Genomic DNA, 23,675 nt, shown 5'->3' with positions numbered 1-23,675 from the left:
TTGAAACTTAAGATCATCAATGAATGAGGGATTCCTAGTGGGAACTGCAATGGGTTAGAGCCACAGGGGTGAAATTCCAGTGTGTGTTGCTAACACATGAACAGAACCATGGGTTGCATACTAGGGCACTATAATTGGGACATTTGAGACAGGTGTGGCTGTCCTGCAAGAGGACCCTGGATCAGTGAAGTTGCTTGCTGTGAGAGTATTGAGCTCATATAAAAACCAAAACCTTAGAGAGCCAGGAAACAACCTTCAACAGGACGAAATTTTTGGGAAATGATCTCTACAGAGCAGGTAGGCCCAGATCCAGAGAAGGTGGAGGCTATTAAGGCCTAGCCAGTACCTCAAAATGTAACAGAACTGTCCAGCTTCTTTGGTTTAACCTCCTATTACAGAATATGTGTGGCAGATTTTGCTACCATTGTAAGTCCCTTACATAAGCTCTCCGATAAGGCAAAGTTCACCTGGACTGAAGAATGTCACGATTCCTTTATAGAGCTAAAGCGATGGCTGATGTTATCTCCTATCTTAGTATAACCCAGCCCTCAGCTCACAAGTTGAAGGATGCCAGGAAAAGGTACTAGCTCATGCAAGCCAAGCCTTAAACAAAGCTGAGTGTCCATACACAACTACAAGAAAGGAATTGTTTGCTGTGGTGACCTTTACCAAACATTTTTACTCTTTCTCCTGGGAAGATGCTTCACGTTAAAAATAGACCACTGTTCTACAGTGGCTACACAATTTCCAACAACCCAAAGGTCAACTGGGTGGACTGTTAGAACAGCTCACTGAATTTGACTACCAAATAGTGCATCATCCTTGGAGACAGCACCAGAATGCTGATGCCTTTTCCCATAGGCGTCACAATGAAAATGGAACCTGAAGCTGAAGGAGTGGGGATACAACCACCATCAGAAATGGAGGCAGCCGGGGTAAACCAGCCCCAAATACAGAAAAAGCCAGAAGGTTGGCAGATTGGTGTACAACATAACAGGAAGATGCTGACATTGAAAAACTAATAAGGTGGAAGGAAATCAACAGTAAGAAGTTCCCTGAAGAGCAATGCCATCCATGCCTGAAGAGGTACCAGATAGCGTGGCCTGAACTAAGCATTAGGCAAGTAGTACTGGTACAAAAACTTCCAGAATCTGCCGAGAGACCTGAGTTTATTCACATAGTGGAACCAGAGAAGGAAATACCAAAAATTCTCCAAGCTCTGAATGATTCCAATGCCAGGGGACATTTGGGCATTGAGAAGTCTCTCATAAGGTTTAGTCTCAGTATGTCTAGTTAGGCTAGAAAAAATCTGTTAAGGAGTGGTGTAGGTCATGTGTAATGCCCAAAAAGGAATAAAGAGTAATCCCAGGGCTCCCATAGTTTCCATGCAGGTTGGACAACCCCTGGGAAGATAACAATAGATATTCACAAAGAAACAAATATGTTCTAGTACTGCCTGACTATTTTTCCAACTGGGAAGATGCATACCCTCTTCCTGATAAGGAGGCTCAGACTATGGCAAAAGCATATATTGAGAGATAGGTATGCTGCTATGGTGTACTTCAATTCCTACACATTGACCAGGGGAGACATTTTGAATTTCAACTATTCCATCATGCGCGTAACCTTTTGAAATTCAACAAAGCCTGCACCACACTATATCACCCCTGGTCTGATGGATTAGTGGAAAATTTCAACCGTACTCTAGTTGACATGCTGTCCTCCCTGCTCAGAGACAGTCAGATGGAGTGGGATGAGATACTCTCTTATGCCATGATGGCCTACCAGTGCAGTGTGCAATCATCTATGGGATAAACACCATATATGGTGTTGTTTGGACAGGAGATTTGCCTACCTGTTTATGCTCCCTAGAGTAAATATATCAGAAGAATTTAACAATCAGTCTGAATGTTATAAACATGGCAGAACACCCAAGTTCAGTAGCCAATCTGTTAAGAGACATCAGGCTGCTGCCAAAACAAGGCAAAAGCAGAGCCAGTCTTAGGGGTGCGCGATGTATGCGACTTTCCAGGGGCCTGTGGTCAGGGAGGTACCGAACATATACATACACACAGCAGTGCTGTGAGCATGGGCTGCTTATCTCCCCACCCCACCCTGCCCCAGACAGTGCCTAGCCCAGCCCAACCTACTCCCCCACCCTCCGCCACACACACACACACACACACACACTTCCAGTCGCTGCTCAGGAGGACCTGGGTCAGGCATGTGCAGATGGGGTGGTGCCTGCTCCAGTCTGCCCTCCTTGCTCCCACACAGCACCAGTGTCAGGTTCTTTACAAAGGAATAAGGGTTTATACACATTACTTCTAGCCCAAGATTACCACAGTCTAATGGACTTGTAGAAAATGGTGTCAAAACAAGAAAAAAGGCTGCTAAACAAAGCACAAGAGTCTCACACAGATCCTTCTCTGGCATTAATAAATTTTAGAGCATGTCTTTTGAAACAACCCCTTTTGCCATTTGACCAAATATTTAAACAGGAAACTTAGAAGGAGACTGCTTAATCTGGTAAACACTGATAAGAAACAACAAATTGTCATAAATGCTTAGAATAAATATAAACATAAGTTTTATTATGGCAAGAGATCACGAGAACTAGAACCTCTGCTACCCTGCAACAGGGCATGCATACATGATTGTAAAACATGGAGGAGATAGTTGTCACTCATGAGGTAGCTCCTAGATCTTATGAAGGGGAGACAGCGAAGGAACCGCCTACAGAAGGAATAAGAAACACTTGCAGCACATCCAGAAAGGACAGGAGAGAGAACAAACAGTGTCCAAACTGGAGAAGGACATGGAGGAAAATAAAGCACAGACTGAGCAAAACTATGCAGAGACTAATATGATGCCTTGTGGACCTGCAAGACTGCAAAGAGTATTGCAAAGACTGACTGACAGTTGTTAGCTTATTCAAAATTTGAATTCTTGCATATATGTCACTACTGGTTAAAATGGGTTGTGCTTTTACTTGAAATGGAGACATGTGAGGACTATATGTCTCTAAGAGTTAGGCTATCACTCAACTCCCCCTCTGGATATCATATAGTTGGAGATAGGTGGAGTTAGAGACAGAACTGAGAGCGCGTCATGGCTAGCTTAATGCTGTTGGCATCTATAAAGAAACCTTATTGTAGAAGTGGCTTCTGCCTCGGTGAACTAAACCCACAACTCAACAGGAGTATCAAGGGTACACAGCTCTGGACTGTATTAGCTCCCATGCCACCACTATAACTGCTTGTCCTGCCACTGCTGCTGGATCTAGATATGTCCTGAGGAGTGCCATAGTCCTGATCCAACCTAGGGAGCCAATAGAGTTTGATACCTTTGTGTTAAAGCAAGACTTGGATGTCCCCTTTAGCTAGAAATAAAATTTTGCTTCTGCAAATTTGTTTGATAATGATAAATGTCATTATTTGGGTTAGGGTATCTTGTATAGAGAATGAAGTCTGCCCAATGTCACACCTCTAAAATGTATTTTTTTTCTTTGGATAGGAGTACTATGAAAATAATTTGTTGGCCAAGTATTGCTGTGAAAGTGTAGAGGTTTTTCGTTTGGGTAAAATAGTAATGTTTGCTAAAGAGGCAGCCAGTATATGACTTTAAACACATCATGCCATAATTGATCTTGCAAGAAGAAAGCACAGATTAATGATTTAGGTTATACCCCAGACAAGTTCATTGTATATTGCAACTATTGTTATTTAGATCAAACAGCATTTTAGTAAATCATGTGCTTTGGAACATTGTGTATGGAAACCTTGAATAGTAAAGAGTCAAGGTTCCCAGAAATGGGCAGAAAAAATGGGTGAGTATATGAACTATGTTGTACATGCTAGCTATGCTGTTTAAGGTCTTGGTAAGAATCCCATGTAAACCTTCTGAGCAAGACAAATAATTCAATTGGCAACACTTTACAATGAGCAGCAAGTCATTATTACTTCTCTCATAATTTGTTTTAAAAACATCATGCTAAATTATTTTGGTGTTCATAAAGCTGTGATAGGTATGTCTGCATGAATTGCAGTGCAATTTAACATAATACGATAGAAGAGGAAAAAGCTGAGGTCAGAGGAATGTGGACGAAAGAGTAAGATGTACCAAGATGAATCCCCACTGTGCCTACCGCATATACATCATAATGGAAAAAATATCCAGTAATTCATATTATTAAATTAAAACCAGGTGAGGTTCATAATTAGTCAGGATAATTATGACAGTATTCCTCTGAGTCAACTAGCCTTGGCTGCTTTTGGCTCATGTGACAGAACAGCTGCTTCAAAACACACAGAATCATGCTGCTTTGTCTTTCCCTTTCTGTTCTTTTCCAAACCTTGTTTCTATTAAAATAACCTCCCCAGAATGAGGATTTTTTTTTTAATATTGTGCTTTCCATTTTAATTTCATGGAGCTATTAATCATCAACAGTGACATGGGGGGGGAGGACAGGGAAAGGGGGGGACAGTTAGTGCACAGTACACAAGAAACAGACCTGATAAATTGGAGGTTTTCGTTTGTTTTAGCAGAAAAAAACCCACATAAAATAATCATAATCATAATAATAAACCCCTCACAGCTCACCTGCTATTGGCATATGTATTATAACGCACAAGGGTTCAAAGAGAAACCAGGGATCATTGGACTAGGAACTGTACATTGTGGAGGGTGGGGAGGCAGGGTCTGCATTGAAGAGTTCAGGATCTAAACAGAAAACACAAAAGAGGGAGCTGAAATAAAGGCACAAAGAACAAGAGACATGCCTAGGTTCACACAGCAAGTCAGTGTCAGAGCCATGAATAGATCCAAATTTTCCACTCCCACTCCAGTACCTTATCAGTATGTGGCTGCATGCTAGGGCTGTGCGAAGCTTTGGTCGCTCATTCAGTTCACCGGAGATTCGGCCCAATTTGGTGGCTGAATCTCTGAATCTGAATTGAATCAGAGGACCCTTTAATCTCTCTGAATCGAATCAGAACCCTCCAAATTGATTCGGAGAGATTCAGAAAGGTTCAGCAATTTGGACATGACACACCTTTAAATGTTTTTTTCTACATACCTCTAGGTAGTATGCGGCTTGTGAATGCTGTGATGCTGGGGTGCGTGGAGCATCCCACAGAAGCACAGGGGGTCCCCAGTGCTCTCAGCAGCAGACCCGGAAGTGGACCAGATGCACTTCCAGTCCACTTCTGGGTCTGCCAGGGAGCACGCCTGGGGGGACCCCCGTTCCCGCATGGCTTGGTGGCTGGTGCCTCTTAGGTCTGGGGGGGCACCCAAGGTCCCCCTGTGACTGATTGCTGAGCTGTGGGGTTGCAGGGGGGTCCACTTCTGGGTTCACTACCAAGCATGTGGAGGACCCCCCACACTCCTGTGGGAAGCTCCATGCGCTCCAGCATTGCAGCGTTCACAAGCCACGCTGGTACCTCAAGAAAAAACCTTGTAGAAAAAACTTTTAAAGCTATATCTGTCTGAATCACTGATTCTCTGAATCAGCATCGAATCTTCAGATTCAGATTCAGCCGAATCAAATCAGGGACAGTGATCCAAATCAACTAATCAAATCACTGTCCCTGATTCATGCCGGATCTGAATCCAAATTGAATAGGGTCTGCTTCACACAGTATGCACATGTTCAAATGATCTGAGAAAATTCTCCCAGGTTTGTTTTCCTGGTAGAAAAAAAAAAACTTACCCAGAGACCTTCTAAACAGATGTTTTTATGCCGAGCCCCTGAAGAGCAGAGAGCTTTCAGTGCTGATGCTGTGCAGTAGGGTGTGCAATTTTTCGCCAGCTATTTGATTTCAATGCTGTTTCAACTCATTTTGAGCTCAAAACAGCTAAATCAAAATGAAATGAAGAGCTTCAAAACAGCCTTGAAACAAAATGAGGGCAGTCAAAACATTTAAAAAATTTCAAAATGTTTCAAGTTTCAAAACTGAAGTTGGGCTTGCCTGCAGGGAAATAGAAAGTAAGGGGGGGAGGGGGGGAAGAAGGGAGAAGGACTGCTCTGACATTGACTGTGTAGCTGGCCAGCGACTATAATTCTTCCCTTGGGTCCCTTCCAATCCCAGTGCTCTGGGGAAGGGACGGAAAAACAGCATAAAAGGCAGCATTGTTTGAACTGGTCTGCTTTCTGCCTAGGGGTCAGTTACTGAGCTATCTTATAGAAGCTCAGGAACATTAGACAACAAAGGCTACTACTACCATTGATTTGGTTTCCTACTTGCTAACCTAGCAAGTGGGATTCCACAATACCTTTTGCTTTCTTTCTAGACCCTTTTATTTTATTTTTATATTCACTGATTATTTTTTTTCAATTTCATAATTATATTGGATATTATACTATAGAATGTATATAGGAAGGCACATATATAAATGTATAAAAATATATAAATGTATCTTGCACCAGCCATAAGCCCCCCCCCATGACAACAAGCCGCAGCACCAGCATGACAGTCTCCTCCACCCCCATTTCACTTCCCATGCTGAGCCTTCTAATGCCAGAGGATGAGCTGGATCTGGATCTCAGTGCCCTAGCAAGAGAAACTCTGGGGAAGGAGGGAGAATCATCTGAGTTTGTGTTCCACACCTCTCAAGTTTCCCCTAGAGCCAGATCTCCTTCTCCAGAAGGCACTTCAGGGGAGGCTGAGGTAGAGATTGCAGAGGCAAGTGGTTCAGCTGAGTCCATTCCTCCTGTTGGTGTGCCTCTGCCTGATGAGGAGGGGGAAATTGCAGCATCCACTCATGCACCCGCACCCCAGAAGCGAGCAGGTAGCGTAGTCTGGGATCATTTTGAGCTGGTAGATGATCCCACATATGCTATCTGCCTGCACTGCCAAGCCAAAACCAGCTGAGGCAAGGGAACCAAACACATGAGCACCACAGGGATGCTGATGCATCTCCTCAGGCACTACCTCCATTGCCCTTGCTCCTCCTCAGCCTGGCACCAGCAGGAGCATGCCCAAAGGGAAGTTCCCCTCTTGCTCCAAAGCCCCTGTCCCCACAAAACAAAGGTAGGCCACCCTGAAACAGTGGGAGAAAGGCAGACAGAAAGCGGGGGCACATTGCAAGGGTGAGCGAGATCATTCAGAGCATTGGGGAGATGCTTGCTGTGGATGGCCATTCCTTTTCCTTTGTGGCTAGGGTTCAGGCGGCTCATGGCCCCATCATACCAAGTGCCTGCACATACCACCCTGAGCAGGACAGTGGTGCCCTCCCTGTATGAGGCATCCAGGGAGTACTTGAGGGAGGAGCTGCAGAAGACAGGTCTGCAGGTGGCTTCACACTTCACCTTGGACATCTGCAGCAGGTGGGGTGGAGATCATGCATACCTCTCCCTCACAGGGCACGGGTGAGACTAGTCAGGTCATCAGTGGGCTCTCCTTCAAGCTGAGGTGATGGATGAGTCCAACACAGCAACAGAGATCATGGGGACCATGAACCGCTTGGTTCAGGGGTAGCTCATTGAGCAGGGCGAGATCACCCATAGGTTCATGGTCACTGACAATGGGGCCAATACGGTCAAGGCAGTCCGTGATGCTAACTTTGTTGACTTCCACTGTGTGGCACACAAGTTCCACCTCATAGACAGGGATGACTTGGAGGGGGACAGGGCTTCCAGTGATGGCACCAGCACCACCAGCAAGCTCATTTCAAAATGCATGAAGGTGGCAGGCTATTTCCACCAAAACATCAAGGTGGGGCGGGGGAGGGGGTGTGTGGAAGATCCTGCAGGACAAACAAATACAGCTGAACATCCCACAGCACAAAATCATGCAGGATGTGGAAACTCAGTGGAACCCCACATATCTGATGCTAGAGAGGTTGGTGGAACAACAGAAGGTCATCCATGAGATGGCCTCGCTCAGGGAGATTAGGATCAGTAGCCCCCTTAACAATGCTGAGTGGGATACCATATCCCAGATCTTGGTGATCCTCAATCCCTTCCTCAAGGCCACTGAGACCCTCAGCGCTGGCAATGCCCTCCTCAGCCAGGTGATCCCTATTGTGAGGGAATTCAGAGTCAAATGCAGAGCTTTCAGGAGATCAATGTTCCTGGCTGAGGCAAGCCACTGTCACCAGATGTGCAGGCACTGGTGAGGGGGCTGAAGGAGGGCATCAGAAAATGTCTTAATGGCCTTGCGGTCTAGTATGGTCCACATGCTGGCTGCCGTGTGTGACCTGAAGGTGAAGGGTAGTATATGCAGCAGAAAAAGCCTGGATGAGTGGATAAAGGTGCTGGTGAAGAAAGTCAGGGAGGTAGAACAGCGGAGGCAGGGGGACGTGGAAGAGGGGAATCCACTGTCCCATGCTAGCACGCCATCCATCAGCCAGTCTCCTCCTCCACCACAGGCACTGCCAATGTGGGTCAAGGGCATGGCTTCCATGGTGGGGTTCAGAGGCACTAGTTCCCACCATCAGGCAGGTAGTACTGAGGCCTTGATGGCTGCCTATCTCGCTGAAGACGTGGAGCTGCTGCTGTGGGGCCCCTTGGCCTACTGGGCAAGTTGCAGCCAGATCTGGCCACAGTTACCTGGGAACACCTTTCCTGTACACCAACCAGTGTTCCAAGAGGGTGTTCAGCATTGCTGGGACTATAGTGACACCCCCCCCCCCCACCTACTTGGATCCTGGTTTGGTGGAGCAGCTGGTGTTCCTCAAGGTGAACCTCCCACTGCTGGGGTTCCCCAAGCTCCAGGTGCAGATGGAGTGAGTGTCACCCTCCTCACTCCATTCACACCTATTTCCTTTTTCCATTTTTTAAAAACCATTTAGTGCCCTGCTCTCAGAGCTGGAGGCAGCACTCCCTGCATCTCCAGCCAGGAGGGGAAGAACATGTCCCTGCTGAGTTCCCATGCCAGGATGAACTTGGAGGTATGGCCTAGGGCTATGGGGAAGGAGGAGGCCCCAGGTCCTGAACACTAAAACTGCACTCTACCAGGGTCAGAAGGCCTGGTGGGGCTGCTGGCAGCATGGCAGCCCCAGGAAATGTCAGGACCAAGCATCCCCCTGTTGAAATGGGGGTAGGAGGTGCAGTAACCTCCAGCCAACACCCCCCCCCCACCGCCCACACACACACACACACAGTCCTGGCTGGGGAAAGCCCAGACCCGTTATGTCTTTGACAGGCCTGAGGCTTGCTAGTTGCAGTGGAGTTGTGAGACTACAGGTGAGCTCAGCTTAGCTGCCTAGAATGCCAGCTTTCAGGTTGAAAAACCCTTTGTTGGGCTGAGGAAGCACCTGCAGTTGGTGTGTGCGCTGTTCCTGGATGGGAGGAATAGTAAAGAAGCCAGAGGCAATGCAGGCAAGAAAGCCAGTCAGTGAAAATGAAGGCATCAGGGGGTGAGGGACAGGCTGGGGTGGGGCCGGGGGGGAGGGGGATGTAGCAGTGCAGGTAAAAGTGCAGAGGTACCTGTGGAGTCAGATGTCCGGCAGGTTGTAGTGTGTCATAAATCCAATGTCTATATTGAGTCCATGAGTTTCTGTACCTAGGAGGTTGATGAAGTTCATAGGCTCATCTTTGAAAAGTGGCTTGTAAATTCCCTTTGAGGATCAAGCCTGACAGATTGGGGACAGGTGGTGTTCTGTTATTGTCTTTGATAGATTTTCAGTGTGTGCTCATTCTGGTGTGCAGTTGTTGCTTGGTGTCTCCATGTATTGTGAAGATAGCTCCATACTGGAGATAGCGTTGGCAGGTTTTGCGCATCTTGTCATGGCATGGCCTGGATCCATTCAGTGTGTTTTGGGCTGTAGGAAGTTGGCTTCTGGTGATGAGGTTAGTGAGATTCAGTGCTTGTTTGAATTTATAAAGTATATGAATTCTTAAAAAGTTAAGAGTATATTTTGGACATTGTATTCCTACTCAGTTTTAGCTCTTTTAAAAAAGATCACATCTTAACGTAATATTTCCCAAGAGATATGATGGTAAGGATGTTATTTATTTATATAATTAAAAACTATGTACTTATTGCTGGATTAGTGCAGATTTGTACTCTTCTTAAGATAAAAATTAGTGCCCTTGGATATGGCATTAGTTAAAATTATGTGAATTTCAATTATGATCTAATAGGTAATCCTGTTGAGCTTTAATACTGTGTTTTTGTTTAATCAGCTAAATATAATGAGGGTTTTGTTACTTAAAATGCAGGGTGATCTAAGTAACAGATCCTACAGAATGCTTAGAGGACAGACCTCTTTTGTCTCCGTTTATGAGAACATATAGTACATGGTGATGTGCTGTATAAATGTGTAATGCTGATATCTGACATGAGATAAATCATGGTGTTTATATGAATAAGCTGCTGAGCTGTACTACCTCATAAGAACCAGAAAGATAGTCTCAGGTAAGCACTGGTTCATAAAGATGGAGCATTTTACTCTGCTCTGGTATACTGGGCTCCATGTTGCAAACTGCTGATCCATAATTCTACTACCTTTCCTGTCTCTTTCTAAGAGTGTAGAAATACATTGAGCATTTGGATGCTTAATTTGCTGGGATCCTTTGAGCCTAGCTGATTTCCTGCCCCTTGGGCAGGGGGCTAGACTCAGTGATCTTATGAGGTCCCTTCCAGCCCTAATGCTTGTGAAATCTATTAAATTTTTCATTATATCTCTTCTGAAAAATACTCACAATAACAATACTGAAGTCTGTTTAAGTCATAATTAGAATAGGATAATAGGGCAATCATTGTCCACGACTGTTATCCAAAGCCCACTGAAATCACTGGAAAGATTCCAGCTGACTTCACAGGGGTTTGGTGCACACCCTAAAAGTACAGTTTCAGCAATTAACAGGACTCTAATCTAGTGCAAAATTTTATTTTAATCTAGTATGATTATACTATATTCCTGCAATATATTTTAGATTTATGTTGGCCACAGAGCCATTCAGTATGCACATCAAACAATAACTTTGAAGGAAAAATATTTAGCATTTTTCTGGAAAATCTATTATAGTGCATAAGTACTCCGTGAAGTATTTATTCTACAAGGTCTTTTACAAACATGGACAACAATAACATTCAGCTTTTGTACCCAGGTCATAGACAAGTTTTGTTTGGAACATGTAAAGTATTTGGATTCAGTGTCATTTTCACTATTTTTATTTTAAGGAAAACTAAGCTTTTTAATATTCTTTAATTAAAAGGATCTCAAAGTGCTTTAAAAATTATGGGCCAAATTCACAGTCTGTCTGTGCCAGGTGATGGAAGAGGTTAGGGGACCAAGTTGTGATACAGAATCCGTTAAACATTTAATCCTAGATTAGGCTTGTTGGCTAGGGACAGAAATTACACATAAACCAGTTTAAGTAATCAGAAACTAGTTTAAGCCTGTAACAGAATAGAAGTTCAGTGCACATAAACCAGTTTCAAAATGGCTGAAATTGTTTTAAGAAAAGCCTGGTTGAATGTAGTATCAGACTTAACTGATTTAGGTCAAACTGGTTTATGAAACTTCTGTCCCAGACCCCTTCCTGCTTCAAGTTAAATCAGGGTCCCCCAGCATGCTTTGCGGTAGGGGTGTATCAATAAAGATTTTTGGGGCTAATACCAAGAGCTGATTTTTAAGGAGGCATATCGGCTGATACCTGTCGCCGCCGAGAGCCGCGGCGCGGGGTTCGGGGCTTTAGGAGCCCTAATCGGCGGGCGGGTACTTGTGACGCTTGGAGTGGAATCAGGTACTCAAGCATTTGGATTGAACAAAATATTGTTTACTTACACTGCTCGTACAGTGCAGGTCAGAAACTTGCTTCGATTACAGTTGTAAAACTTGGGTCGGGCAGAAATTACAAAGTTGGTTTGGTCGGTCTGCAAATGTGTCGGGGTGGTCGGGGTATTTGGGGTGTTCAGGCTGGCAGTCGTCTTACGTCTCGGGTGGGGGTGTGCTAGGCCCCCTTGGGTCGGTGACGGGGAGTCCTTAGTGGTTGATCAGGCCGCTAAGTTCACACTCTGAAACACGCGTGGAGTTTGCTAGGCTCCACAGTGTACTCAGAGTTCTCCACGAGGTGTGTGTGGAGCTCTCCAACTTGGGCGGAAACTGCTCAAGCTTTTTATACGGCTAGCAAGCCAATCGCTAGCCACCACGTGTGCATAATTTCACGCAAGCCAATAATGGGGCTCGAATTAGAATACAAATGGCGGGAACTCTTTGCACAGAGCTTTTCTTAGATGCAAAAGAAATGCACCGTGCAAAGAAGCTGCAAATTGGCGGGACTTACAGAATGATTGACAGACTGCCTTCTGTATCAAACTATGGAATCCTCCACTGTACTATAGGCATATGAACAATGAGTTCTGACAATACCAATCCAATTTCCGATACGCAGCCTAGCAGCTTCTGGCTGATAAGTCTGTTGTGGTGGAAGAGGAGGGAGGAGGGAAGGGATTGGGGGCGGGGGCAGATCAAGGTCTCCTGTGGTCAGGGAGGGGGTAGGGCTGAGACTCCCCATCTGCCCCAGAAAAACCCAGCCAGAGTCTGGGGCCAGGGAAGGGAGTTAAACACCCCTTCTCCTGCTCAAACTTTCTGCTGGCTGTGACTATGGACTACAAATCCCAGAGGCACCTGGAAGCAGGAAGAGGAAGTGATGAGCAACGCTTCTGTGACTGTGGACTGCAAATTGCAGAGACCTCAGGGGGAACAGGAAGAGGAAAGGAACACACAGCCCATGCTGGCTACATGCCAGAAAGCCATGCTGTAGCAACCCCCTGCTTCTGGCTTGAGCCACTGCAGGCATGTGGCTGTATATCCTGAATCAAAGGTAAATGTCTATCCAGTTATTTTTCAGTTTAATCTCTGCAGTTTAAACTAACCTGCAAAGACTGAATCTATTCAGCCTCAGGCTTTTTGACTCTCTGTACATAACCATTGAGTTCTAAAACTAGACTGCATGGGCCAAAATGAGCAAGTCCCCATACAAACTGGCAGAAACATAACCTCAAATTATGGAATGAAAAGTCTTGGTAATGAGGAGTCAATAATTAGCCAGATGGTGTCTACACTACAGAGACTGATATTTTTCCTCAAAAGGATGACAGCCTTCTTGAACTTGCTCTTACAACCCAGGTTATATAGATAAAACAGCTGAGAATTTTCTATAAGGTTAAAATATGCTATTCTTTCCCCCAAAGTAACTAATAAACTAATTCCTAAAGATCACTGTAGTAGAATAGGACCAAAGAGATTACTTTGTATTACCATTTTCCCCTCAAGGTAAAAGTCAAGAATAAAATTAAATGAGAAGATAGAAAAATGTTACCTCAATAGTAAAAACCAAACAAAATAATAAAATGCAATAGTTAATCAAATAAAATAATACCTATTCTCCAATACAATACAGGAAAGACATATCTGAAGATTGATCTGAAACATAATCTCACCAATGTTCTGGATCTTTTAATACACCTTTTAATAAACTCAAAAGGAAAAAACACAAGGCTTTCATGTATGAAAAACTAAACTAAACTGAGCAGATGGACCCTGTAACCTTTACATAGGTCAAGGAGGCAAAGAAGTCTGCCTTCATACTTCTGACTGCAGAAACTGGAGCTAAGTTTTACCATATTCATTTCTACAGAAAAAGAAAAATATTGTTGTTGTTATTAATACTCAACTGTTTAACTCCCTGCTCCAACATACCAGTGATAGACCAAAACAATGTCACAGACAACTAAACTTATGAATGATACCTCAGAGGCTTTTCTTGATCCTTACTAATGAGGTTTAAAAAAATCTGTAAAACATACATTCTTATTGGTTGCCTGGCTCTATCCAGAAAGATGCAGAGTGGCTTACAAGATGTGATAAACAGCAACAGTGGATTCCCCAAATGACACCCCAAGACTAGAAAACTCAACCCACCCCTATTCACCCTTAAGAGCAAACTCGCTGGCAAATCCTAACACCCATGCACATTTAGGTTTATGCTACTGACCAAAGCTTTTATTTTCCAATTCTGTCTCTAGCTATAGACTTTGCTATATTGCCTGTATATAGCAAAGAGTCAGTATGCCCAAACCTTTCACAAATCACAACAGCTTGGTTATATCAGAACACTGCCAGAATGTCACACAGGATTCCTTAGTACGTATTCCCTTTCTGACATCCAACATAGATAGTGTTGACTACTGGCCTGAGAAGAGACAGCCATACTATTAAAACATGATGCTATCCATCCATAGATAGATAGATACTAGCATAGTGCCCATCAAGAATGACGGGTGGATTAAATGACAGATATAAATATCTATCTATTTATCTATCCATCCATATATAAACATATACATACACATACATACACACACACACACACACACACACACACACAAGCAAAGTACCTGTCAAGAATGATGGGTGGGCAGCATGGATGGAGTGCCACCACCCACCGCCCCATGCTGCTGTCACTCCATGTCCAGCTGCATGCAACACCTCCCTGCTCTGTGTCTAGCCCCATGTGCCCCCCCACACTTGACATACCCACCCACATGCCCATCCACCCACCCAGCCACACACCACACCCACCCAGCCACACAGATGTACATGCACGTACACCTGCTCACCCAGCCAGCCACATGCATGCACACCAAGCCAGCCAGCCAGCCACATGCATGCACACCCACACGCACATCCACCCACCACACACCCAACCACCCAGCCCCACGCCGCACACACCCAACCACCCAGCCCCACACTACATGCATGTGCCTCCTGCCCAGCTTGGCCTGCCCCACGGCAGGACTTGCGTGGCACTGCGCTGCTGTCAGAGCAGAGGCAGTGAGGCTGGAAGCAGAGGCCACAGCTGCAGCTGCCCCTGCCCATGCACAGAGTGGGGGACATGTGTCCTGCAGACTCCCCAGTGCTGCCTCTGGAGAAGCCGCTGGGCTCCAAGTGTCCCATGGCCCAGACCCCCCCCAGCCGTATTCACCATCACTGGGGCCTTGGCCGGGCTGGGTTGTGGGGCCATCGGAGCCTCGCAGCTCATGCAGTGGAATGGCACTGGAGACCCCAGGGGGCGATGTGGGCCTCCCTCCCCCTAGCTCCCCCATGGTGCATATAGTGGTGGGAGCCACTCGCCCCTGGCCCTGGAGGAGCCACCAGGCTCCAATAGCCCCACAGCTTAGTGGCCTGGCCTGAGTGCAGCCCCTCCACCACTGGGTTCAGCCCAGGACAGCCTCAGCCCCAGTCCCCCCAGCCCTTCTGCCGGTGGGCCGCCATGACCGGAATCCCCTTCCTGCACCATGCAGCCATGCACCGCCCCCCCACACCCTGTGCAACCCACGGCTGCAGCTGGCACTTGCTCCCTGTAGGAGGGGGCAGCCACAGGGTGCCACATGGTGAGCGGGTGCAGGGGGCATGCCCCACCCTGCGGCCACATGCTGCAGCTGATGGGTGATGCCCATGTGCCACACCCCACCCTGCATGCCTCACAAGTGCAACCAGCAGGTGCACCCCACGCAGGGGGCATGACACCATGTGGGGAGCAGGGGGGGGGTGCTCCACACCCTGCAGCCATGTGCTGCAGCCAGCAGGGTCTGTCTGTGCACCCTGGGCCTGCTCCCTCATGGCATCCTGTGGCCATGTGCCAGCCCCCCCCCACATGCCACCCCCCCACTCAGCCATGTGCCATGCTGCCCTGCAGGGCTGCAAGCCACACCCCCCCCATCACCTCACCTGCCCTCCCCCCACCTACCTTCCCCCCTGCATGGCAGAGAACACCTTGGCCCCTTCTGCCTCCACCTCGCCTCACCTCACCTGTGTATCTATGTGTTAATAAGGCTTTGGGCGGCGCACGATCAGTTGGCCCTGGAATGTTATGGATAGACAGATGCACAACCGGAAGTAGCATGGCTTTTATTATATTAGAATAAAATGAACTCAGAAAATCTGGATTTTAATTTAAGTGCTGCTGTAGATTTTCTGCAACCCTGATGAATTACTTAGGCCTACATTTTTATAATATTTTATAATATATGTTATAATATCTTAACAATGGGTGCCTGATTTTAAATACCAATACAAAACTTTTCAAGCTTGGCTGTCTAAAAATTAAGCACCTAAATATAATGATAGGCTCCCAACTATCACCATTGGCAACCATTGGTCTCAGGAGACCATGGGGACTGTGCCTTTGGTAGGTTACCAGGTACCACCATAGCTTCTTGAGTGGTTGAGGAATCCAATGCGCAATAGGCAGACCCTCTGGCAAGCTGTACATACAAACTCAGTTAAGCTTGCACTACCATGACAAGTACCATTTTGTCTTGCCTGCCTCTGAGGCTGCTTCTCTAGCTCATCATTGACCCTCTCCATCTCAAAGTGACATAGGCCCTGCTTCATGGTAGGTTTCCACTCTCAGAGGTCTGCAGTGATAGTCTCCCAAACATGCATCTTGACTTTCAGAGGTCGTCAGAATTCACTTCCCATTTTCTACACATGTATTTGGGAATCCATGTCACCATGAGCCCCCTCGCACTAGGTTCTGTCAATGGTAATGGAGAAAGTGTCGATATCAGAATGAAAGTGCTTATAGAGAATTCTGGTGTTTCAATGAAATGACTCACAAGTAGAGTTTCAATGCATGCTTCCAGGATTGTGGCCTGAAAAAGCAATTTTTAGGGATAGAAGAAAATTTGTGACCCTGAGCTTTAATGCTGGAATGTGACAAATGCCAACAATTTCAGCTGAAGTCAGTGCTCCGTTTGCAGATATTAAATCTTAATAATTTTTTTGCTAAAGTTTCTCACTTGTAAGAGAGAACATAGTACAAAATCTAATTAACAGCTAGAAAAACGGAACTACTTTTTCTTTGAAAACTATTGATGAAAGTTGTATCCTTTTTTTTTTAAAATGGAAATTTTTCAAAATTTGACATTTTCTGTTTAGTAAGGGTTAAAATGTGAATTGGTATCTTTTCATGAGAAGAATTATAGGGTGTAAAGTATTATCAATATTATAACTAGTTTTCTCTTCTGCAACAAAGAAAAAGGAACTAAGAAATTACAAAGACTTTTTTTTGCAGAGCCAACACAAATTAAAAATCTTTGCAGCTGATTCCATTTGTATTAATCAAATTCAAATGAAAACTCTCTCTTTTCCAAAGGGATGAATGCTTATCTGAACTAGTTTGGTCTGCAAGCGGAACAAGAAACCTTGCAAGAGAGAAAAAAAAAAATCAAACTCTTATGAGATTCCTGTAGTACTGAGTTTTAGCTGGTTGGAAATATCAAAAAGATTTTCCTTCTACATCTAGTCAAAAGCAGGAAGAAATAAAAAAAGAAAACTCCCATTTTAACTTCCACATTTTTTCTTCTAATTTTGAAATATACTATTTCAGTCTTAATTGAAATTTCATATTGGTTTTTATTTAAATTTAACTTGTCCTCAAAAGCAGTAAAAATAAAAATAAAGATGCAGTAAAAAACAAACAAAAATTGTCATATAATGTCCCAACAGAATGACCCCTTACTGCTGGCTTCAAGTTAGATTGCTATCCTCTGGCATCCAAGCCGCCGTTGTGGTTCCTGCTACCCCTCCTTCACAGGGAGGCATGCTAGCACTTGGTCTGCACTCTGCTGCTCCAGGCAAGTACCCAGAAGGCCCCACTCCTGGGCTGCTTCAGTGCTGAGCAAGCACAGCCCTTTCCCTCAGCCCTGCTTTCTGCATCCTGCCATCTGTCAGCCTCAGGCGGGCAGTGGGGGGAAGGGAAGCATCTGTGTCCACTGGACATGCCCTGGAACCCCCAACATCCGGCCATGAAGTACCCCACAACATACACACAGACCCCAACACTGAGCCCAGGAGAACCCCCACACTCAGACACAGCCCCACAAACCCCAACCCTTGCATCTGCACACCCAGTCAGGGAACCCCCCAAGGCCCTACACTTGGGCACAGCCCCATGGACCCTGACCCTGGCACCCGTCCATCACATCTCAGAAGCCACAGCCTGGCACCCAACCTCCCCTGCCCTCTTCCAAATGTGCTGGTTTGCATCAATAGGAAGAGGGACCAGGTTGAGCCATGGGCACCATTCAACAGGTTTTCTTTATTAACAAGAAAATGTTGGCAGCTGCAACATTGTAAACTGAGGCACTTCCTTTCTTCACACTACATTCCCTGACATCCCAGTCTGTCCCCCTGAGGGGAAAAAGGAAGGAGGGGGAGGGAAATGGTATTCAGGCAGCCAGTGTTGTGAGTGGTGCTTCTTAGGACACAGGGCCCAAGGATCCATAACCTGGTGTCAGGGCATTCCACAGTCACATGGCACCTGCTCAGGCATTGGTTGAAGTTCACTTTTCAGCAGTGCAGCTGTTCTGTGTAGGGCTTCATGAGCCAGGGCAGAAGGCAGTGAGCCAGGTATGTGATGAAGAGGGGAAGGACCATGATGGCACTGATGACTATATTGGGGAATCCTGGAATGTAGAGCCCTTCTCTATCACCTCAGGGAGTAGGGAGCTGCAGAAAATATGGGTATCATGGACACTACCTACCCAGCCAGCAAAGATGTGGGTGAAGTGGCCCTGGTAGTCAATGACACCCTGCAGGACAATAGAGAAGTAGCCCTTGCAATTGATGGATGCCTGGACGCACTGGAGTGGGCAGGGGATGGGGATATGGGTACCATCCACAGCACCCGTTCAGGTCAGGGAGCCTATGCAGGAGAAGCTGGCAACACCTCCTGTGGATAGATGAGGCAAATGAAGCAGTCTGGATGACCAGGCACACCTGAATAGCCTCTCCAGCCATGGACTTGCCCACGCTGAACTGGTTGGTGATGTACCAGAGACAGTTGGGGGCAGCCAGCTTTGTGACAGCGATAACCATCCACTTCTCTGGAATGAGAGATGTTCAAATGCTCGTGACCTGATGCGCAGTGTGCCTGCGGGGGGGGAGGGGAGGCAGGGGCAACTGGGTGATGATGTCCTTGAAGGTGGCCCAGTGCATGCAGAAGGTGCATCTCAGGTATCCATGACAATCCACTCATACCAGTTGCTGCTGGTGGCACAGGCCCAGAACTGGTGCTCAGTGGTTTGAAGGTAGTGCCAGATCACTCTGGTGTCCATGGTTTCCTAGATGGCCTCATCCTCATCATCCACATGGAAGTGGGTGGCCCGGTAGAGGATGCTCTGTAGGCCCAGGGTGCAGTATGGAATGCCACATAGGATAGCCAGCTGCTGGCTTGGGGGCAGGAAGCTGCATCCCATGGTCACCAGCGGCTGCATCCTGTACACCCATCTGGACATGATGTCTCACAGCATCTTTCAAGAGTTGCCCAGGGTGACCAGCAAAATACATTGCAACTCCTCAGTCTCCATGCTTGGGCATGGGTGGTGGGGCATCATAGCATCATGCAGACAGGTTGGGACACAGAGGCACATGCAATTTACAAGGGAGGGCACTTGCTGCTTCTGGAAGCCTCAGGGTAGGGTACAGGGGAAGGAGTGCGGTGACATGCTGGGGGTTGGGGGTATGCTTGACCAAATCTAGCAGGCAGTCAGGGATGGCCTGTACACTGGGCAGTCTCCAGCAGCCTGGGGACTCAGGGAGGCATGCAAGAGTATCCCCTACACTTGGCCAGTGCAGGCCGTCTGCTCCCCACTCTCCCCAAGGGCAAACACGTAATCTGTTTACTCCCAATCTATAATAGCCTGCTTAAGAATACTGGATAACTTAAATAGATTTCTCTTCAGGCTTTTTGAACATTCTCTCTTAGTGAGAGAAGGATATAAATGAATTCTGGATGCCACTTCATGTTTTGAATCATCTGCTTTCATAATCAGATTAGGCCAGAAGAATGACTTTGAAGGCATACCTAAGTGTGAGAGGAAGTGGCAGTAGTGATTCAGGATGTGGTGGCCCTCGTTCTTACATGAGACTGAATCTGTGGCAGCTGAATCTGGGGCTGCTGAAAATTGCTGTGCTTTAAGTGATGTGGTCACTCTTATGGTCATGAGATCCCAAGTACAGTTAAAGTCAGAGCAGATGGGAGATGAAAAGAACTATTTACAACCTTTTTAAAACCATGTTGGTACTCCAGGGGAAAGAAATTTGGAAGGCTGACAGCCTCCCATTCTCCCAGGCTTTAACTTTCTGGCTGCTTCTAGGAAAGCTTTGATCTCACTGAGTGACCCAGAGCTAAAGGAAAGGATATTAACCATATAGGGAGCAGAAAGGTGTAAGGAAGGACAGGAATACCTCCCAGATTCACACCACACAGCAGAAATGGCATCATCAGTGCCTCATGTTGGTGAGTAAAAAAAACCCTGGTCTTCTGACTCAACTTGTTCCTTCTCTTTATAAGCCTAGTTGCAGCCAGCCAAATGAGCATTTCACAGAAGCTACCTCCACAGCCCTTTAACTCATACCTCTCCTTCCCAATATTTCTGAAGCAAATCAACACATCTTTTCTCAAGAGGAACAAAACTTTTCTGAACTTGGAATTACAGAAGAATGGTAAAAGGGAGAGAGAATGCAGAAAAATAAATAGCTCAAGCAAAAAAAAAAGGAGCAGGATAATCAGAGCTGACAGATTTTCAGCTTTGGGATATGTATATCCAGATGTTCATCCCAGAGGGTCGCCATGATGCCTCCTGGTGGCTGTTCAGCCCTTACCTGGTCTTCCCTGTTCATTCACACGCCCCTCCACTCACCTGCCATGACTTGATGTTATAGGGTGCCTGTAGATGCACGAGGCGGCTGCTTCGTCACACTGTAATTACAGTGCATCAGAACAGCCTCAATTAATTGAGGCTGCTGGATCATGCTAATTAATGCACTCCAGCAGCCTCTGCATCTCATGTATCAGTGTCCCCATGCTTCAAAATACTGGCAGAGGTGCTTTAACTAAAGTTCATTTGAGGACCACCATTTTGAAACACAGGAACACTGATACACGAGATGCAAGGGTGCTTAAATTAGAATGGCTCTTGGAGCCACCCCCAGAGCACATGTAAAAACACCTGTAGTGTTTAAAAGAAAAGAAGGCTGCCCAGGGCCTCCCAAGCCTGGTTTCTCACTCTAGCTCCCCGGGCTAGTTGCATGTTTTGGAGTACTTCACCCTAACCCAACACCAGGTTGCCTCAAGTCTTGATATTTTTGTTGGGACACAGCCTTTCCCAGCCTCACCCCGTCTTCTCTTGGCTGGTTCCTGCAACCTTGGCTCATTGCACTGGACTTGGCTTCTAGGTCCCAGCCTTGCCCCAACCGCACACTCAGTCTTGGGCTCTCCAGCTCCATGATTGGCCCTGCTCTGGGCTCTGCTCTACTGGAATGCCTTGAGCCTGCCACTGCAGAGCAAGGCAATTACATGCCCTTAGGGCACTAATGGGACCTCCAAAAACCACCAGGATAGAGCTAGCAACCAGTTAACATAAGCCTTCCCTTCTGAGCAAACAGGCATCAAGAAAAAAGGAAAAATGCATACTACCACTTCAAAGGGAAAAACCTTCCCCCTTCTCCACCCCCTGCCATCAGGGTAGGTAGGCAAACACCCAAGGCAGCCCTCTATGGGTACCAACATAACCCCCAGCTCTGAATTATTTTATCTTGTAAGCTGTCTTGGTAGCTTACAAGATAAGCTACCAAGCTTATCTTGTCAAGCTACCAAGCTTATCTTGTCAAGCTACCAAGCTTATCTTGTCAGCTATCTTGGTAGCTTGGAACTACCAATACTACATATTGGTAGTTCCAAGACAGCTCAGACATCCACTAGGCACTAGCTCAGAGCCTATGTATATATGACTCCCTGGCCCTGCCCCCTTGCTGGTCACATGCCTCCCAGGCAGATTCCATTTTGGTTTGCTGGAGCAATTTCAGGGAAGCCCCTTGCTACTGGGCCCTGCGTGTTTCCATGCAAGCCTCCAGCCCCTGATGTTTTTCTCACCACTGACTCTGCGGTAAGCATTTACTCAAGTCTTTTCCACCCGTAAGTCCTCACCCAAGGGTACAGCTTTGCTGGCCAGCAGGCCCTGGGGCTTGCTCCCCTTCTCTGTAATGGGGTAGGGGCCCCATTACAATGAGGTTTGGGGAACCAGGGCACATTGGATTGGGGGTGAGTGAACACAGCGAGGTGGATCCCAGTTCGAGATGGAAGGATCTTTATATTAGGAATGCTGTAGGTAGAAAGCACCTGGAAGACTAGCGAAATTGTAGGATAAACAGTAGGAAGACGGGTTCTCACACAACCTGGGCAGAGCCTTAAGGGTATAATGTAGTAGCCTAAAGAACCTAAACTTCAATTCAAAGTTTCCCAGGTATCCTGCACCTCAATATTTTATTTCATTTTATTTAGGTATAGATAGCGTATGATCCCACTGCCTGTGTTCACAAGCCTAGAATTATTAATGGGGTATAGGTTGTAGCCATACTGGTTTAGGGACATCGGCAGATAAGGTTCCTTGGATAAATCTGATATCTTTTATTAGTCTAATAAAAGATTACATTATTAGTCTTATAAAAGATAATTGGATTTACTCAAAAAACGTAGTCAGCCTAGGACTGTTAATGCCACTGGCTTTACAGAGCATCAATTGAGGTATAGTCTGTCCACTTAGCTTCCTCTTGAATCTGTAATCTGGTAAGTTATATGTCACTTCCTCATCTGAACTGCTGCTTCATGTTGCAGTGCATTGTTAAACTGCTTTTTTTTTTCGTCAAAGCTGGAGCTGCATTTTAGCAACTGATGAAATTGTGCCTTTGCATAGAGGCCTGACCTGCAAGATGCTCTGCATTCTCTGCAGGTTTTCAGTACGCACCGAGCCAGGTTCTGCATTTGTAAAGCACTTTGGAATATAACCTCTCTCTAAGTGGGACTGGTAAACAACAACAGTAATTTAGCTTGACATGGTCATGCATCTCTGCCTTTTGCTCAAGCCAAACTTCAGACACCGTAGCTGCCGATTACTTTACTGTGGAGTGCCAGTCACAGAGAGCATTGCTTAATTGTTGTTGTCAATGTTCTTACCCGCCCCCCAGCCCAGACAGGCAAACCTTATATGCATATGTGAGTGGGAATAACTTGGGGATAATTACAACAGAGGTAGCACTTTTTATTTTCTAAGGAGCTGTTTTTCCTATGTGTTATTGGATCTGTTCCCTCCCCATGATGACAATGCACTTTCTTTTCCTTCAGGCTCTCTTTGTCAGTTAAGTTCAGAAACACCAGCAGATGCAGGCAACCGGGCATGTCATTGATCTCTGCTAGACAGCTGAAGTGGTGACTCAGCGTCTGCAACAAAACTATTGCTTCAAATGGAAGCAGTTACCCTGATTAGCTATTCAAATTACATTCAGATACCTAGCAGCTTCTACATACACTATATTCTTGCCTTTTGAATGCTAGTATCTATGTCTAGATGCTGCATTCATACTTCTCTGTCTAGCAAGAGGTATGTATATAGATCTTTAGATGGATATTCATAGATAAAAGTAATGATGAACAAAACTGCATCTCCCCTATTTTGGTATTCTGTGACATTCTCATCTCAGCAGACTGTCTGGCAGTCTCACAATGAAGCACTGCATGTGTCAGGGAGATGGATTATATCTGCAGTGTCTGAATCTCAACCCTGCCTGTAAGAGCTCCTACTTTACCTTACCTTGGAGGTACTGGATTTTGTGCCATTGAATTAGAAGAGTAAGAATGAAACAATTCTAATAGTGCC

At 46.0% G+C, this 23,675-nt stretch overlaps 1 long non-coding RNA gene across 4 annotated transcripts in view; it reads right to left on the bottom strand.

The window, feature by feature from the left end:
- Positions 1-23,675, bottom strand: part of LOC102379351 — a 116,253-nt gene that overhangs the window by 65,736 nt on the left and 26,842 nt on the right. For all 4 annotated transcript variants that reach the window (XR_003093904.1, XR_323737.2, XR_323736.2 and 1 more), the window contains exon 3: positions 4,603-4,722. This is a non-coding gene — a long non-coding RNA (uncharacterized LOC102379351). The remainder of the gene's footprint in view (positions 1-4,602; positions 4,723-23,675) is intronic.

This window comes from Alligator sinensis, unplaced genomic scaffold (genome assembly GCF_000455745.1).
Source record: "Alligator sinensis unplaced genomic scaffold, ASM45574v1 scaffold486_1, whole genome shotgun sequence".
In the NCBI taxonomy this organism is placed as follows: domain Eukaryota; kingdom Metazoa; phylum Chordata; order Crocodylia; family Alligatoridae; genus Alligator; species Alligator sinensis.
The sequence above is the reverse complement of the archived record's forward strand: the minus strand, read 5'-3'. Positions and strand labels throughout refer to the sequence as shown.